We start from the raw sequence: 18,536 nt of genomic DNA, 5'->3' as shown, positions 1-18,536 counted from the left end.
AAATTAATTATTAAGCACAGTGGTGATCAGTATTCAAGTACTAACTAGTTAAATTCTTCCTCCTAAGGCAGAGAACTGTCTCTTATTAGTGGGATCAGAATTTCTTACCCTTCTGCATTTATTCACTCCTTAATTTATTTAATAAACATTTACTGAATTCCTACCAGATTCTCAGATAAAGCTGATGAATCCTTTAGATCTTCATGGTACAGGACATTGGCCATCACTTCACTAAACCAGTCAAGGTGGAAAGACAAGAGGTTCTGTGAACTAGGCACCATAAAATATACTCGTCCTTTTCAAAATATTATAATTTTATTCTGAATTACATTACCTTTGAGTTTTTGGGTGGAAAATCCCCAAACACTTGTTTGATGACTATCTTTCATCTTTGTCCATCATTCACATCTTGTTCAATTCTCAAATCTTTCAATTTTTGAAATTATAAAATTTCTAGTGGAATTCAGGATTCCTTCAAAGTTTGTTTTCTAGATGTCTTTGGTAAAACATAGTATCATGGTCATGATGATCACTTATTCTTTCCTAAGTTTGGACATCTTATTGTTCCTTGGCTCTTTCTCTTTCTTATTACCAGATTCTGGCTAATTTTTTGCCAATTTTCATTACACTCTTACTGCAAAATGTTAACTAATAATTCAGGGCTCTTATGTTTTGAAAACCACATCTCAATTTTTCATTGGAAATTCCCTGATCCCAGAGCTAAACATACTCTTCAGAATTTGACGTGAGTCAATGTCTAATTTCCAAAATGGAAGCCAAGGAGATAGATATGTGGGACCACTTTTTGCTTTAAAATGAAGTTTTAGTGAGACCATGCATCTCTTATGTTTCTTGCTGACCATTGTAGCAGTGACAGGGGCTAAGCCTTTGGGCCATTGTGTAAGTGAAAGCAGAGGGGCAAACTTGTTGATTTCCAAGCTTTGAGACAGAGCTATAGAGGACAGGTGCCAAGAACTGCCGAAAGTCTAAAGAAGTTGAGGTGAGAGTGGACTCAGGTAGGTCCTGAGGCTCTGTGGGACTCCAGGGAGTTCTGCCTTACACTGAAAGGATATCAGGTGGTTTAGAGGGAAACAAAATCCTCTTCATGCCCTGAGTATTTCAGGATCCCTAGACCTGCTTTTGTTGTAAATCCCAGTTTTAAACCAAAACTGAAGGAGTTCAGAAGCTAGTTTCAGAGGTTTTAAAACGCAGGATGGGGTCCCTCATGCCCAGTGGTGTCAAGGTGAAAAATACATGAAAGTGGAGTTAGAGAGGATGAGGACAGGAGAATGTGTATATCATGGGATGAGAGGTCATTACAAGCATGTGATTATTACTTTCCTAAGTGTGATAGGTAAAAAGCAAAAGGAAACAATGTTTACTATAAATATTTCTTCTATGTCCAGCACAATACTAAGCTCTGCCAACTGTGAGGAAGATTTAGACTGGTATATTGGTCTATGTTCATCTTATTTGTAGGCTCATTTGATCAAGAAACACATGGTGTTAATCACATGCAAATGAATTGGCTATGAGGCAGAATTGTAATGCTTGTTTCCTATTCTTGGTTCCTATTGCTGCCAGAGAACTGAATTACCTGGCAGAATTTCAGAGTCTGCTTTTCTTGACCTGCAAAATGGCGACGATGGTCCTTTCCTCAGTTGAGAGAGAAATGGCATCTCAAAAGGCAGCTATGCATAATGGAAAGAACATAGGATTTGGTATTTAGAAGATCTTGGCTTCAGTCAAATTTATGACCTTTATTAACTGTGCACCATTGTCCCAATCACTTAATCTCCCTAAGCCTTAATTTCCTCAACACCTACATGGGATAATAATACCTGCCTCACAGGATTGTTATGGGGATTGTTATGTTATGACAATATGACATAAAGTACATAAAAGTGCTTTGCAAATTTAACAAACATTTAAGTCAATTTTTGTGCCAGGGACTCTGCCAGGGGTTGAAGATAAATTGGTGAAGAGCACAATCTTTACCCTCAAGGAATGGGAAGTACAGAAACGTGAATAAATGATTATAATGATACTAACCCCATAAGGTAATATATTTAATGTTGTTAAGCAGAAAGTACAATAGGATAAATACCTGAGCTAAGAGACAAAAGGTGAGTTAAAGATTTCTAGGCAGACACATTTGTGAAAGTTTAAAAGAAGAGGTTGTGGAAGAAGAGATCAAGATGGCAGAGTAGGAGGATATGGAACTCCCCTCCCCGCATGAATACATCAAAAATACATCTCCATGTGGAACAATTCTCACAGAAAACTAACTGGAACCTGGCAGAAAGCCTCCTATGCAACAAGGCTGTAAGAAAGATCCACATGGAATCAGGTAGGAAAGGAAGAGAAGGGATCAGGTTGGGAACTGTTCCCCGGGGAGAGGGTCAGAGAAAAAGGGAGATTACATGGGTGGAGATGCTCACTGGGGAGTGAGCGTCTTGAGCCACATACTGGGTGCCCCGGCCCTGAGGTCCAACATGGAAAGATGAGCCCCCTTGGCTGATTGGAGAGCCAATAGGACTAATAGCAGGGCTATGGGAAGAGTCCACTTGGGAGGAGTACCAGAACACTTCCTCACTCCTGAAGTAGGGCAGAGAGGGCAGATTGAAACTGGGCAGGTGGTTGACTGATTTCTTGTGAACACCTCAGTCTAAACTGAGTGAATTCTCCAGTCCCACTTTCTTCGTGCTGCAGCTCTACAGTGGAGCAAGAGCCATCATGACCAAGGAAAGAGCTCAGCCATGAGACACAAAGACAGATCAGACTCAAAGCAGCCACTGAGTTGGGGGTGAGGGGGGAAACCATTACTGGCATTTACACAGGCAATACATCAAAAACAGCCCTGACCTCTGGCCACAGCCAGACTGCCACAGCCTGCCCCTTGAGCCCACATGGGCACTGCCTGCCCTGTGGCACAGCTCCACACCAGGGTGAGGACAGCAGAGGCCAAGGGGAGAGATGGACTGTGAGAGATAAAGGAGACTCAGACATGAGTGGCATCTGAACAGTGCAGGGGCAGCCATTACTGACTCTTGCATAGGCAGCTTATAAGAAGCAGTCCTGAACGCTATGGCCAGACTGCCACAATCCACATCCTGTCACATGTCAAGAGGCCCCACCACCCCTCCAGCTCTAATAATGCTCCTCCCAAGGGCAAGAGTGCCTGTGCTGGGTGGGAGGAGTGCTCACATTTAAAGGGAACAGAACCAGCTTGGACCCAACCCTCAGGGCTTCTGCTTTAGCAATTTGCTTCCTGACCCTACCCCTGATACTGTGGTGACAGCCACTGAGCAGAGGGCAAGCCCTGGCTCACTCCTGGCTCCAGTTCTAGCCACTCTTTCTATAGCCCAACCTCCTAACAAGGTGATAGCTGTCAGCACACCCTGAGGAAAGATGTGACTTATGTTCATGTCAAAATCCAGCTCTCTCACCAAAGCCATTGAGCACATTCAAACTCCAACATAAGGACACGCCTTAAAGACTGAAGTAGGTAACTGTTTCATCTAATTTCATAGAGACGAAAAAAGTTAAGCAAAATGAGAAGACAGAGGAATTGATCTTAACAGAAAGAACAAGAGAAAACCCCTAAAAACAAATAATGAAACAAAATTAAACAATTTACCAAATAAATAATTCAAAGCATTTGTAATAAGAATGTTAAAAAGAATAGATGAACAGTAAGAATTTTAACAAGGAACCAGAAAATATAAAAAAGAAACAGAACTGAAGAATATAATAACTGAAATGAAAAACACTAGAAGGAATTAATTGCAGACTAGGTTATACAGAAGAATGGATAAATGATCTGGAAGTTAGAATAATGAAAATCACCTAATCAGAAGAGCAGATAATAAATGAATAAATAAACAAATAAATAACATGAAACATACTAACTATTGCATTACAGGGGTCCTAGAAGGAGAAGAAAGAGAAGAGGGTGCCAAAAATATATTTCATGATATTATGATTGAAAACTCTCCAAACCTGAAGAAGGAAACAGATATCCAGGTACAGGAAGCACATAGGATCCCCAAAAAGATGAATCCAAACAGACCCACAGCAAGACTTACCATAATTAAAGTGGCAAAAGTAAAAGATAAAAAGAGAATTCTAAAGGCAGCAAGAGAAAAACAGAGTCATATACTAGGGAATCCCCATAAGGCTATTAGCTGATTTCTCTGTAGAAACTTTACAGGCCAGAAGGGAGTGGCATGATATATTCAAAGTGCTGAAAAGGAAAAACTTGCAACTTACCCAGCAAGGATACTCTACTCAGCAAGATTATCATTTAGAATAGAAGGAGAAATAAAGAGCTTCCCAGACAAGCAAAAACTAAATAAATTAGTTCAATACTAAACTTACCCTAAAATAAATGTTAAAGGGTCTTCTCTAAGTGGAAGAGAAATGGCTATATCAAGAAGTAAGAAACTATGGGAAAGTATTGTACAACAACTGTACCTCAATTTTAAAAATAATAATAAAAAAGAAACTGCAGGAGAGGAAAAATCCAACTAGTAAAAGCAAATATATAGTAAAGGCTGAGGATCAACCACTTAAATGTTATTATGATAATTACAAGACAAAAAATTGTAAAAGCAACTATAACTACAATAAACAATGGAAGAATAGACATGAAGATGTAAACTATGACATCAAAAACATAAGATGTTGGGGAGGGAAGTAAAAAGTTAGGCCTTTAAAAATGTGTTTGAACTTAAATTACTGTTTTAAACAAGTAGATATGGTTATAGGTCAACATATATAAACCCCACATGTGGTAAGCACAAATCAAAAACCTACGATAGATACACAAAAACTCGAAAGGAACAAAAGGATACCACTAAAGAGAATATGCAAAACTCAAAAGGGAAAAAATAAAAAGAAGAAAAAAAAAAACAGAAGTGCAAAAAAAATTAGAAAACAAGTAACAAAATGGCAATAAGTACATACCTATCAATAATTATGTTAAATTTCAATGGACTAAATGCTCCAAATAAAAAGACAGTGTGGCTGATTGGATTAAAAAAATCCAGAGCCATTTATATCCTACTTCAGAGCTAAAGAGACACACAGACTGAAAGTGAGGGGATGGAAAAAGATATTTCATGCAAATGGAAACAACAAGAAAGCATGGGTAGCAATACACACATCAGACAAAATAGACTTTAAAACAAAATCTGTAACAAAAGACAAGGAAGAGCATTACATAACAATAAAGGAATCAATACAAGGAGAGGTATTACAGTTGTTAACATTTATGAACATATTACAGGAGCACCTAAATATATAAAACAAATATTAACAGATATAAAAAGAGAAATTGACAATAATACAATAATAGTAGGTGACTTTAACACCCCAGTGACATCAATGGGTAGACCATCCAGACAGAAAGTCAATAAGGCAACAGTCGTCTTAAATGACACCATAGAACAGTTGGACTTAATAGATATCTACAGGACATTTCATCCAAAAACAAGAATGCACATTCTTTTCAGGTGTGCATGGAACATTCTCCAGGATAGAACAAATGCTGGGCCACAAAACAAATCTCAACAAATTCAAGTGGAGAGAAATCATATCAAGCATTTTTTTCCCAACCACAGTGGCATGAAACTAAAAATCAGTCACAGAAAGAAAATAGGAAAAGTACAAACACATGGAAATTAAACAATATTCAACTAAGAAACCAACAGGTCAATGAAAAAGTCAAAGAGGAAATCAGAAAATAATTTGAGACAAATGAAAATGGAAATACAATTTTCCAAAATCTATGGGATGCAGCAAAAGTAGTTCTAAGAGGGAAGTTTATAGTGATATAAACCTACCTCAAGAAACAAGAAAAAATTCAAAACACAGCCTAAACTATTATCTAGAGGAATTAGAAAAAGAAGAATAAACAGAGTTCGAAGTCAGCAGAATGAAGGAAATAATAAAGATCAGAGATGAAACAAAATAGAAATTGAAAAAATATAAAAGATCAATGCTGCCAAGAGCTGGTTATTTGAAAAGACAAATAAAATTGATAAACCTTTAGCCAGGTTCATCAAGAAGAAAAGAGAGAGGACATAAATATACATAATAAGAAATGAAAGAGGAGAAATAACAACCACAGAGATACAAAAAAAATCATAAGAGGATACTATCAACCATTATATGCCAAAAACTTGGATAACCAAGAAGAAATGGATGAATTTCTAGAAACAAAAAGAATGAATGAATTAGGAAGAAATATACAACCTGATCAGACCAATCACTGGTAGTGAACTTGAATTGGTAATTAAAAAAAAACTCCCAACAAAAGGCCATGACTGGATGGCTTCAGAGGGGAATTCTACCAAACATACAAGAAGAGCTAATACACATACTTTCACCCTATTCCAAAAAATTAAAGAGGATGGAATACTCCCAAATTCATTCTACTTGGCCGGCATTACCTTGATACCAAAACCAGGCAAAGATACTACAAAAACAGAGAGAAAATTACCGGGCAATATTACTGATGAATATAGATGCAAATATCCTCAACAAAGTATTAGCAAACTAAATCCAACAATATATAACAAGTATCAAATTCCACAATCAAGTAGGATTTATTCCAGGGATGCAAAGATGGTTCAATATTCTCAAATCAACCAATGTGGTACACCATATTAACAAAAGTTGCAATTAAAACCACATGACCCTCTCAGTAGATGCAGGAAAAGCATCTGACAAAATTCAACATCCATTCATGATAAAAACTCTCATCAAAATTGGTATAGAAGGAACATATCTCAACATAATAAAGGTTATTTATGATAAACCCACAGTTAACATCATACTCTAAGGTGAAAAGCTGAAAGCCTTTCCTCTAAAATCAGGAACAATACAAAGATGCCTACTCTCACCACAACTATTTAACATAGTATTGGAAGTTCTAGCCACAGCAATCAGACAAGAAAAAGAAATAAAAGACATCCAAATTGGAAGGGAAGAAGCAGAAATGCCATTGTTTGCAGATGATATAATACTATATGTAGAAAAGTCTCCACCAAAAAACTGTTAGAACTAATAAATGAATTCAGTAAAGTTGCAGGATACAAAATTAATATACAGAAATCTGTTGTTTTCCTATACACTAATGACTATCAGAAAGAGAAAGCAAGAAAACAATCCCATTTACAATTGTGTGAAAAAGAATAAAATACCTAGGAATAAACTTAACCAAGGAGGAGAAAGACCTATAATCTGAAAACTATAAAACATTGATGAAGGAAACTGAAGATGATACAAAGAAATAGAAAGATCTAAGTTCAAGGATTGGAAGAATTAATATTGTTAAAATGTCCATACTACCTAAAGCAACCTCAGATTTAATGCATTCCCTATCAAAATACCCACAATATTTTTCACAGAACTAGAACAAATAATCCTAAAATTTATATGGACCAACAAAAACCCCAAATAGCCAAACCAATGTTGAGAAAGAAGAACACAGATAGACATATCATGCTCCCAGGCTTCAGACTATAATACAAGCTACAGAAATCAAAACAGTATGGTACTGAAACAAAAATAGACACATAGATCAATGGAACAGAATAGGGAGCCCAGAAATAAACTTACACACTTGTGGTCAATTAATCTAAGACAACAGAGGCAAGAGTTTACAATGGGGAAAAGACAGTCTCTTCAAAAAATGGTGCTGGGAAAACTGCATAGATACATGTAAAAGAATGAAATTAGAACATTTTCTAACACCATATACAAAAATAAACTCAAAATGGATTAAAGACCTAGATTAAGACCTGAAACTGTAAAACTCCTAGACAAGAACATAGGCAGAACACTCTTTGACATCAATTGTAGCAATATTTGGTCTGATCTCTCTCTAAGGCAAAATAAACAAAAGCAAAAATAAACACATAGGATCTAACTAAATTTAAAAGCTTTTTCACAGTAAAGGAAACCATTGACAAAATGAAAAGATCTACTTAATGGAGTAAATGTTTGCAAATGATATGACCTATAAGAGGTTAATATCCAAAATATATAAACAGCTCATGCTACTCAATATTAAAAAATGATTAAAAATGGTCAGAAGACCTGAATAGACATTTTCAAAAGGAAGATATACAGATGGCCAACATGAAAATGAAAAAATGTTCAACATCACTAATCATCAGAGAAAGACAAGTTAAAACCACAATGAGATATCACTACACACTTTACAAAATTGCTATTAGAAAAATCTACAAATAGCAAATGCAGGCAGGATGAGGAGGAAAGTGAACCCTAGTATGTGGTCAGTAGTGATGTAAATTGATGCAGCCACTATGGAAAACCGTATGGAGGTTTATTAAAAACTAAAAATAAAACTACCATATGATCCAGTAATTCAATTCCTGGGTATATATCTGAAGAAAATGAAAATCCTTGTTTGAAAAGGTACACAGACCCCAATGTTCATAGCAGCATTATTCACAATAGCCAAAGTATGGAAGCAACCTAAAAGTCCATCACAGTTGAAAGGATAAAGAAGCTGTGGTATAAATATATACAATGGAATATTACTCATCTATAAAAAAATGGAATTCTGTCATTTGCAACAATGTGTTTGGACCTAGAGTGTATTATACTTGATGAAATAAGTCAGACAAAGACAAATATTCTATGTTATTACTTATTGTGGAATATAAAAAAATAAAACAAATAAATGTATATATCAAAACAAAAACAATCACAGATAGAACAAACTAGTGGTTATCAGTGGGGAGAGGGAAGAGAAGAAGGGCAAGAAAGGGTATGGAAATAAGAGATACAAAAAACTATGTATAAAATAGAAAAGCAAGAAGTATGCATTATACAGCACAGGGAAATGCAGCCATAGTTTTATAATAACTTTAAATAGAGTATAATCTATTCAGTATTTTTATAGGTTATACTCCATTTAAAGTTATCTGCATATCCATGCTTCTGTGTGACAGTGTGCAGAAAGCTTGGAATGCAACCACTTATAACAAATGATCTTTTATTCCTACATGTCCTCTGGTTCAGTGATAAAGTAAAATATGGCAACAGGACTGAGATAGAGCATTGGGTGGGAGTTTCAGAGCACACTGGGAGAGGAGCTGATTTAAGAAGAAATGGCACAAAAGCCAGTTTCACTAACTGGGCAGGATGCTTTGGAGGGAAATCAGGTTGGGGCAACCTGCCAGAATAAATCAGTAGTAAAAATGATTACCCAACTACCAAAAACAAATCCAAGAAAATTTAAAATCAGATTAAATTGGGACAATTTACAAGTGGAATCAACAGAAAATGACAGTATGTGTTGTTAAACACATAGGTAGCATACACAGAAAAATTCTTCAAAGGAACATGAGGAATTGATTTCATTTTTATGCAAATAAAGGAGTAAATCTTCCACATCCAGTACTTTCATGGCAAGGGCTTGTCAAAGGAGACGTGTAGGTTTCATGCATCCTATCAGAAGTGAGTCCTGAACCACATTTTCTGTGAGCCTCACTCATTCTATCTGACTTCCTAGTTTTAGGGAGAAAAATGAATAGGGAAAATAGTAAGAGGAAACACCTTTGGTTCACCTCCTTTACCAGAAAATAGACTAGCAGGGGTCAGAAGAAGCAATGAAGATGTAAACAAATGGCCTTTAAAAAGATGCATTTTCATTTTACTATTGAACATTTTCTATAACATTTATGAATTTGTATATATTATTTTACACATAATAAATAGTTGTCTTATAATTGATGATATAATCAGGGTCTACCTATGACAAAATTCTAAAAGAAATGAATATTTCCACAGTTTTCCAACTGCAGGCCTACAGATGTTGGAAACCTGATTGCTTGAAGTTGAACATGGGCAGAAAGAAACTGGGGACAGTTTACTTACGGTAATCCAAGGACACAGGACAGACACAAGGCAAAATGTTTGCCAAATTGTAAACAAGAAGACAGAGGGGCAAGGTGAGGATAAAAAGGGAAACAATTATTTCATTTATTTATACAACATTTATTGTTGCTCCTTCAATCTCTGTTCCTTTCCCAAAACTCTATCTTTAGAATGTGGAAGAATGACACAAGCCAGAGCACCAAGCTCCCTGGTCACACTTCTGCCAATATAAACTCCCAGGAGAAGTAATTTCTATGGGAAAATTTGGGAATAAAATCAGAATTTCAGACGTGAGACATTGATTCAAGTATTTGTGGACCATGGTGCCACTCACCAGGGATGCAGCATTGAAAGAGATCTCTGCAATCACAAAGCACACAGCCGACTTGAAGGAGGTGGGGTGATGGTTGCAGGAGGAGAGGAGATGATCACAAAAAAGTGGACAACAGTTGATTTTAGAGGTGTAATGTCAGAGAAACTAACAATGTGATACTACAGAGATATTTGTGTTAAATGTTTGAGACAGGGCTAATTTAGAAGGGATATTAGATTCAAGCTGAGACCTTAATATTGAGAGAAAGCCAGCCCTGCAGAGAGCAAAGGAGAAGAGCTTTTCAGGAAGAGGGAACAGGAAATGCAAAGACCCCAAAGTGGGAAGGGAATCGGATAATCAAGAATCAATTTGTCTGGAGTCCAGTAAGTAAGGTGAGGAGTGGTCCAAGATATGGTTGGTGGGGTAGATGGAGGCAGGGAAAGTGTAGATGTTTTTGGCTCCTGAATTTATAAAGTTCAGGGAACAGGTTTAGGAGAAGGAGAGCAGAAATACAAATAGAAAATTAAGTATGAAAATGAATATTTATTTATTTCCAGCTTTATTGAGATCTAACTGACATGGAACACTAAGTCTAAGGTGTAAATGTGATGATTTGATACAAGTATATATTGTGAAATGATTACCACAGCAAGGCTAACACATCCATCACCTTACATAATTACAACTTTTTTTGTGTGTGTGGTGAGAACATTTAAGATTCACTCTCTTATCAACTTTCAAGTACATGATAGAATATCGTTAACTATAGTCATCATGCTGAATATTAGATCCCCAGAACATATTCATCTCATAACTAGAAGTTAGTACCCTTTGACTGACATCTCTCCATTTCCCCCACTCCCAGCCTCTGGTAACCACCATTCTACTCTCTTGTTTCTGAGTTTGGCTTTTTATTTTTGGTTCTGCATATAAGTAAGATCAGGCAGTATTTGTCCTTCTCTGTCTGACTTCCTTCACTTAGCAAAATGCCCTCACCCAAGCTGTCGCGAATGGCAGGATTTCCTTAATTGTGATTGTTATATATCTCTATCTATCTATCTACCTATCTATCTATCTATCTATCTATCTATCTATCTATCTATCTAGATATATCACAACTTCTTTATCCATTCATCTATTGATGGACACTTAGGTTGCTTCCATGTGTTGGCGATCATGAATATGCTAGAATGAACATGGAAGTGCAGATATCTCTTTAGATCCTGATTTCAATTCCTTTGGATATACCCAGAGGTAGGATGGCTAGGTCATATGGTAGTTCTATTTTTAATTAAAAAAAATTTGAGGTACTTCCATATTGTTTTCCATAGTTTTAAGTTCCTGACAACAGTGCCCTATGATTTCCCTTTCTCCCATCCTTGAAAACACTTATTAGCTCTTATCTTTTTTATAATAGACTTCTAACAGCTGTGAGATGATATCTCGTTGTGGTTTTGATTTGTATTTCCCTGATGATTAGTGAGGTCAAACATCTTTTCATGTACGTGTTGGTCATTTGCATGTCTTCTTTGGAAAAATGTCTATTCAAGTCCTCTGCCTATTATTTAATTGGATTTTTTTTTTTTTTTTGCTATTGAGCTGAATGAGTTACTGTATATTTTCAATATTAACCACTTATCAGATATATAGTTTGCAAATATCTTCTCCTGTTACATAGGTTGTCTCTTCATTCTGTTGATAGTTTCTTTGGCTGTGCAGAAGCTTTTTGATTTGATGTAGTCACCTTTGTTTATTTTTGTTTTTGTTGTTTGTGCTTTTGGTGTCATATCCAAAAAATTTGTTGCCAAAATCAATGTCAAGGAGGTTTTTCTCTATGTTTTCTTCCAGGAGTTTTATGGTTTCAGATCTTACATTCATGTCTTTAATCCATTTCAAGTTAATTTTTATGAGTTTTGAAAATAGGGGTCAAATTTCATTCTTTTGCATGTGAATATCCATTTTCCCAGCATCATTTATTGAAAAGACTGTCTTTTCCCATTTGAATATTTTGGTTCTCTTGTCAAATATTAGTTGACCGTATATGTGTAGATTTACTTTGGGGCTTTTGATTCTATTCCATTGGTCTATGTGTCTGTTTTTATGCAAGTATCATACTGTTTTATTATATTTATATATATATACATATATATATATGTATATATATATATATATATAGTTTAAAATCAGGAAGTGTGATACCTTCAGATTTGTTCTTCCTTAAGATTGCTTTGGCTATTTGGAATCTTTTATGATTCCATATACATTTCAAGGTTTTTTTTCTGTTTCTGGAAAAAATGCTATTGGAATTTTGATAATGATTATGTTGAATTTATAGATTCAATATTCAATATAGAATTTTAACAATTTAATTCTTCTGATCCACAAACATGGTGTATCTCTCCATTTATTTTTGTCTTCTTTAATTTCATTTATCAATGTCTTATAGTCTTTTTTTTTTCACACACACACACTGTATTTTATTTTTACAAGAGATAAATAGACTGACACCAAGCATTGTACATGGATGACCACAACAAAAGCAGCAATGATTGCAATTACCAAACATGAAACACACTCATACTATGTCATAATATTGTCAATGTCTTATAGTCTTAAGTGTACAGATCTTTCACCTCCTTAGTTAAATTTATTCCTAAATATTTAATTGTTTTTTATACTATTGTAAATGGACTTGTTTTCTTTATTTCTCTTTCAGATACTTTGTTGTTAGTATATGGAAATGCAACTTATTTTTCTATGTGGATTTTGTATCCTGTAACTTTACTGAATACTGATTTTGTGTCCTAACAGTTTTGTTGTTGGAGTCTTTAGGGTTTTCTATATATAAGGTCATATCATCTTCAAACAGGGACAATTTTATTTTTCCTTTCTGAATTGGATGATTTTTATTTATTTTTCTGGTCTAATTGCTATGGCTAGAACTTCTAGTACTATGTTGAATAGAAGTAGTGAGAATGGGCACCCTTCTCTTGTTCCTGATTTTGGTGGAAAACTTTTCAGCTTTTCACCATTGAGTATGATGTTACCTGTGAGTTTTTCATATATGGTCTTTATTCTGTTGAGGTATGCTCCTTATATGCCTAATTTGTTGAGAGCTATTATCATGAAAGGGTGTTGAATTTTATTAAACACTTTTCCTGCATCTATTGAGAGGATCATATGATTTTTTTTATCCTTAATTCTGTTAATCTGGTATATCACATTTATAAATTTGTGTATGTTGGTTGACCCATCCTTGTATCTCAGGGATAAATCCCACTTCATCATGGTGTATGATCATTTTAATGTGCTGTTGAATTTGGTTTGCTAGTATTTTGTTGAGAATTTTTACATCTATATTCATTAAGAATATTTGTCTGTAGTTTTCTTGTGGTGTCCTTATCTGTCTTTGGTGTCAGGGTTATGCTAGGTTTGTAAGATGGGTTTGGGAGTATGGGAGTGTTCTGTCCTCTTCAATTTCTGGAAGAGTTTGAGAAGGATTGGCTTTATTCTTCTTAATGTTTTCATAGAATTCACCAGTGAAACCATCTGGACCCGGACTTTTTTGGTGGTTGTTGGGAGGTTTTTGTTACTGCTTCAATCTCCTTGGTCATTATCTGTCTTCAGGCCTGGTTCTGAATGGGTGTGTCTCCTACCAAGTCTCTGGGTATACTGGACTGTTTCTTGACTGTGTTTGGAGAGACTGGAACCAAGTATAGGGCCCTTCCAGTATTCCTGAGGCTCAGACATGTGTGTTTCCTATCTGGTCCCTGTGCAGCAGAACTGCTGTGGACTGCAGCTATGACAAGGTCTGAGATCATTACAGGGCCCTCTGGAGATCTCTGGAGATGCAGCCAGGAGTGTCTTCTGCCTGGTCTCTATACCAGCAGGCCTGCTTGTGGTTTGTGGCTGGGAGAGGCTTGGAATTGAGTATAGGGCCCCTTCAGCATCTCCAGGGGCACAAAAGGGAGGGTCTCCTGCTGGGTCCCTATGTCAGAAGGAGTATTCATTGGCTGCAGCTGGGATGGGCTGGAGCCCAGTTACAGGATTCTTTCAGAATACAGTCTGATCAAGTTTGGTGGGCTTATCTTTAGGGGATCCCAGACTGTGGCTGAGAAGGGCTATAGCCAGTTCACAAGCCACTTCATGGCCCACAGCTGGGTCTGAGGTCTCTATGTCTATTATCTGATGCACCAGTCGTGTGACTTCTCCTGGGTTCTTTTGTGTATGGTGCTGGTGAAAGACCCAAAACCAAGGATCTGTGTTCTGTAGCCGACTTCTCAGGGGAATGGAGCTATTTCCAGATCTGTATCTGGAACCACAGTTGGCAACTTAGATCCCTGGGTGGGAGCCTGCCTTTTCAGAATGGCTCTCCATGGTCTGCACCAGGGTTTCATAACCTCTTACATGAATCCCAAAGTTCCCAAAATGGCACTTTGTTCATAGATGTATGCCAAATTATTGTTGTTGAGGGGTAGATACATGCAAGGGATGTCTTATTTGGCCATCTTGCTGACATCATTCCACGGATATTTATTTAAAATAAAAAACAAAATTACCAAGACTTCGGAGAGTTAGGTTTTTTCCTACTGAAGTAGCTGCAAGCAATTTTCATTAATGCTTACATAAAAAGTTTCCTGATTACAACCTGACTCTCTCTCCTCATTTAGTATGATCTGTAACCTCTCTGAGTACTCATGGTATGTATGAGTACTCACAAGGATTCATGAAAGTGAGAGTCCTAAAGCTTAAGCTTTATTAGCTTCATGGTAAATCCACCTTTGGGAAGGGCAAGGTGTAGAGAATTCTGTAAGACATGGCAAGAAGTTTGGACTTCACTCTAAGTGAAATGGGAAAACGTTGGAGGGGGTTAAGCAGTGGCGAAGCAAAAGTATATAATATATAGTTGACCCTTGAACAACATGGGTTTGAACTGCATGGGCCCATTTATATGCAGATTAAAAAAAATAAATATATACTACAGTACTAAATGATCCATGAAACAGCAAATATGGAGGGCCAGTTGTAAAGTTATACATGGATTTTTGACTGTGTGGAAGATCCCTAATCCACATGTTGTTTAAGGCTCAACTGTAAATGTTTGCTCTTGTATGGGGAACAATAATAGAGGGAAAAGTGGATGGAGAAAGGCCAATTAGGAGGCTTCATATCAGTCCAGTATGGTAGGCAGAATTCTGAGGTGGCCTCCAAGATTTCTACCCTGTGGTGTGTATACTCTGTATAATTTCATCCCTTATAGTTATGATGAGAGATTACCCCTCTGATTAGGTTACTAACCAGTTAACTTTTAATTAATTATAAAAGATCTTCCAGGTGGGCCTGGCCTAATCAAGTGAGCCCTTACTAGGGATTGGGCCCTTCCTGAAGTCAGAAAGATTAGAAGTGGGAGAGGGCCTAGAGAAGGGACCATGTTGCTAAAAGCAGAGGGCCAGGCTGTAATTGCTGAGAGCAGCCTTCAGCCAATATTTAGCCTGCAAGAAAATGGGGATGTCGGTCCTCCAAACTCAAGGAACTGAATTCTGCCAACAACCTGAGCAAGCTTGGAAGAGGACTCTAAGCTCCCAAGGAGAACCCAGCTCTGGCTGATCCTTAATTTTAGTCTGGTGAGACCCAGAGCAGAGAATCCAGAAACACTGTGCCTAGACATCTGACCTACAGAAAACTAAAATAATAAATGTGTGTTGTTTAAAACTGCTAAATTTATGCCAATTTGTTGTGCATCAATAGAAAAACTAATATAGCCAGAAAATTACAAGGTAGAGCCAATAGAATTCACTAGTGGACTGGATGAGGATCGTGAAGAAAAGGAGGGAAATCAGAATAGATTTTTTAAAATGCAACTGGGTGAAAGTTGTGCCTTTCAGGCCGGCAAGAGTTAAATATTTTATTATTTTCAGCATAAATTTTTAAAATTTTTATTTGAAATACTTATAGAGGTTGCAAAAATAGTATCACATATGTCATTTTGGAAAGTTAAATTTGAGGTACTCATATAACTTTTAAGTGCAGATATCAAACAGAAACTGGGATATACATACAAGATGGAAACTCGGGGAGAGATCAATATCAGAGATATAAATTTGACATTAACATGGATGGTACATAAGGCCATGGGACTGAAAGAGATGCCCTAGAGAGAAAGTGAAGCTAAAGAAAAAAAGAAAGAAAGAAAGAAAAAAAAAAGACCAAGGCTGAGTCCTACTCAACATTAAGAGTTTGAGTAGAAAGGAAGACCAAGCAAAAGAATCTGAAAAAGAGTGTTCACTGTTTGGAGGGGAACCAACAAAGGTAGGTAAACTTTGCTTTCAAACTTCCTCAAAATCTCAGTATTTACCCTCAAACTCTTGAATTCAAATATATATATTTACTTGAGGACCACAAGGAGTGGCAGAGGGATTGGGCCAGGCCTCCAGAGATTTACTTAAGTCTCTAAAGTTTCTGTGGATGACAAATTGGGGTTAAAACACCATATTCAGATGATTTAAGTGTAAATAACCAGAAACATATGGATTAAATTTCCTTCCAATTGCATATGAAGTTAACAATTAAGCACAAAGGGGTACTTAGGGCAAAAGGCTTATTGGGGCTTTATTAAATGCAAAATATGGGAGCAGTGGTTAGAGAATCATCAAGTTAAGCATATAGCATGGGTTACCATGAGAAATTGAAGCTGGATTTTATTCTCTCTCTCCCTCCATCTTTCCAGGTCTGTCTCTGTCTCTGCCTGTCCCTCCTGATCTTCCTCCCTCATCCATCTCTGCGTTCAGGCTACCATCTGAGTGCTCTTGGACATCTTGAAAGCACATTTCTCAGCTGTGTAAAAGCAATAGCCAGGGTCCTCTTCTGTTTGTAGAATTCCACCAGTGATTTCCAATTTGAGGGGAGAAAAATCAGTAGCAGGTGTCACAGCTCTTCAGGGAGAGTGTTGTTTATTATAACCATTCTCTAAAGAAATATTAAGATTCATGCCACAGTGGATAATATATTGCTTCATATAATTTTGCATCATAGCCTTTCCTTTATTTCTTCCTCCAGCTTTTTAACTCTCATCTTGGCCCCCAACTTGCTCTTTGCTAGACAAGCTCAATGCGAAGGAATTAAAAGCCATTATACACTTGTTGTTAAGCATGTCTGAGGAATGTGTTCATAATTTAGTTAAACACTATTTGATGATAAAAATTTTATGATTATGGAGTTGGGCATGAGTCAGGGTGGTTTACCTTGTTCTAAGGTTTTTGAAGAAGCAGTGGTGGGGCCTAGCATGAGAGGGTGGGCAGAGCAGAGGCAAATGCCAAAACTAGGTGGATATTTTTTTGATTGCTAATTTTGTTTGAAAGTGGAATGTTTTTGCTTTCAAAAGAAATACTATAGCCTTTATAATATTTCAAAGAAATACTGTAAGCAATTAGGGAAAACTATGCAGGCTAGGAGATTAGTGCAGAGCGAAGGGGCAAACTCAAACATTGTCCCATCCCTTCGCAGACTCTATGGGAATGGCAGCAATGGAATGCTGGAGCACAGGGTTCTTAATACAGCACAGGAGAAAGATGAGTGATTTTGTTTGTTTTTTAAAGTATCCAGTTTAATGAATTTCCATAGTTTTATACAGTTGTGAAATACAGATGCAAACAATATGTAAAACAATCAATGTATACAATCACATCAAAAAATTTCCTCCTGCCCCATTCAAAACCCACCCTGATTCCCAGCTTCAAGTAACCACTGACCTGATTTTCATCACTGGGGTTTGTCTATTTTTAGAATTACATGTAAATAGAATCATAGAGTATATATTATTTTTTATCTGTGTTTCTCCACTCAGCATAAATTATCTTGATATTCTCTGAGTTGTAGCCTGTCTCAATATTTTGTTCTTTTTTTATTGCTGTGTAATATTCCATGGAATGGATATAGAAATATACATATACTTTCATCAGCTGATGGACATGTGGATTGTTTTTGTTTTGTGCTTTTATGAATAATAGTTCGATGAGAATTCTTTTAAAAGTCTTTGGGTGGACATCTGTTTTCGTTTCTCTTCAATAAAAACCAAGGAGAGGTGAACATATGTTTGACTTTGTAAGATATTGTCAAACTGTTTTACAAAAGGTTTGTACCATTTTACATTTCCATCAGCAGTTTCATGTGCTCTACATCCTCAACAATACTTGCTATTTTCAGTCATATAAATTTTAGTTATTTTAATAAATGTGTAATGGTAGTTTATTGTGGTTGTTTTTCCTTTTATTTAATATGGTAAAATGCATGTAACATAAATTTTACCATT

The sequence above is a fragment of the Balaenoptera acutorostrata genome, chromosome 1 (genome assembly GCF_949987535.1).
Source record: "Balaenoptera acutorostrata chromosome 1, mBalAcu1.1, whole genome shotgun sequence".
In the NCBI taxonomy this organism is placed as follows: Eukaryota; Metazoa; Chordata; class Mammalia; order Artiodactyla; family Balaenopteridae; genus Balaenoptera; species Balaenoptera acutorostrata.
The sequence above is the reverse complement of the archived record's forward strand: the minus strand, read 5'-3'. Positions refer to the sequence as shown.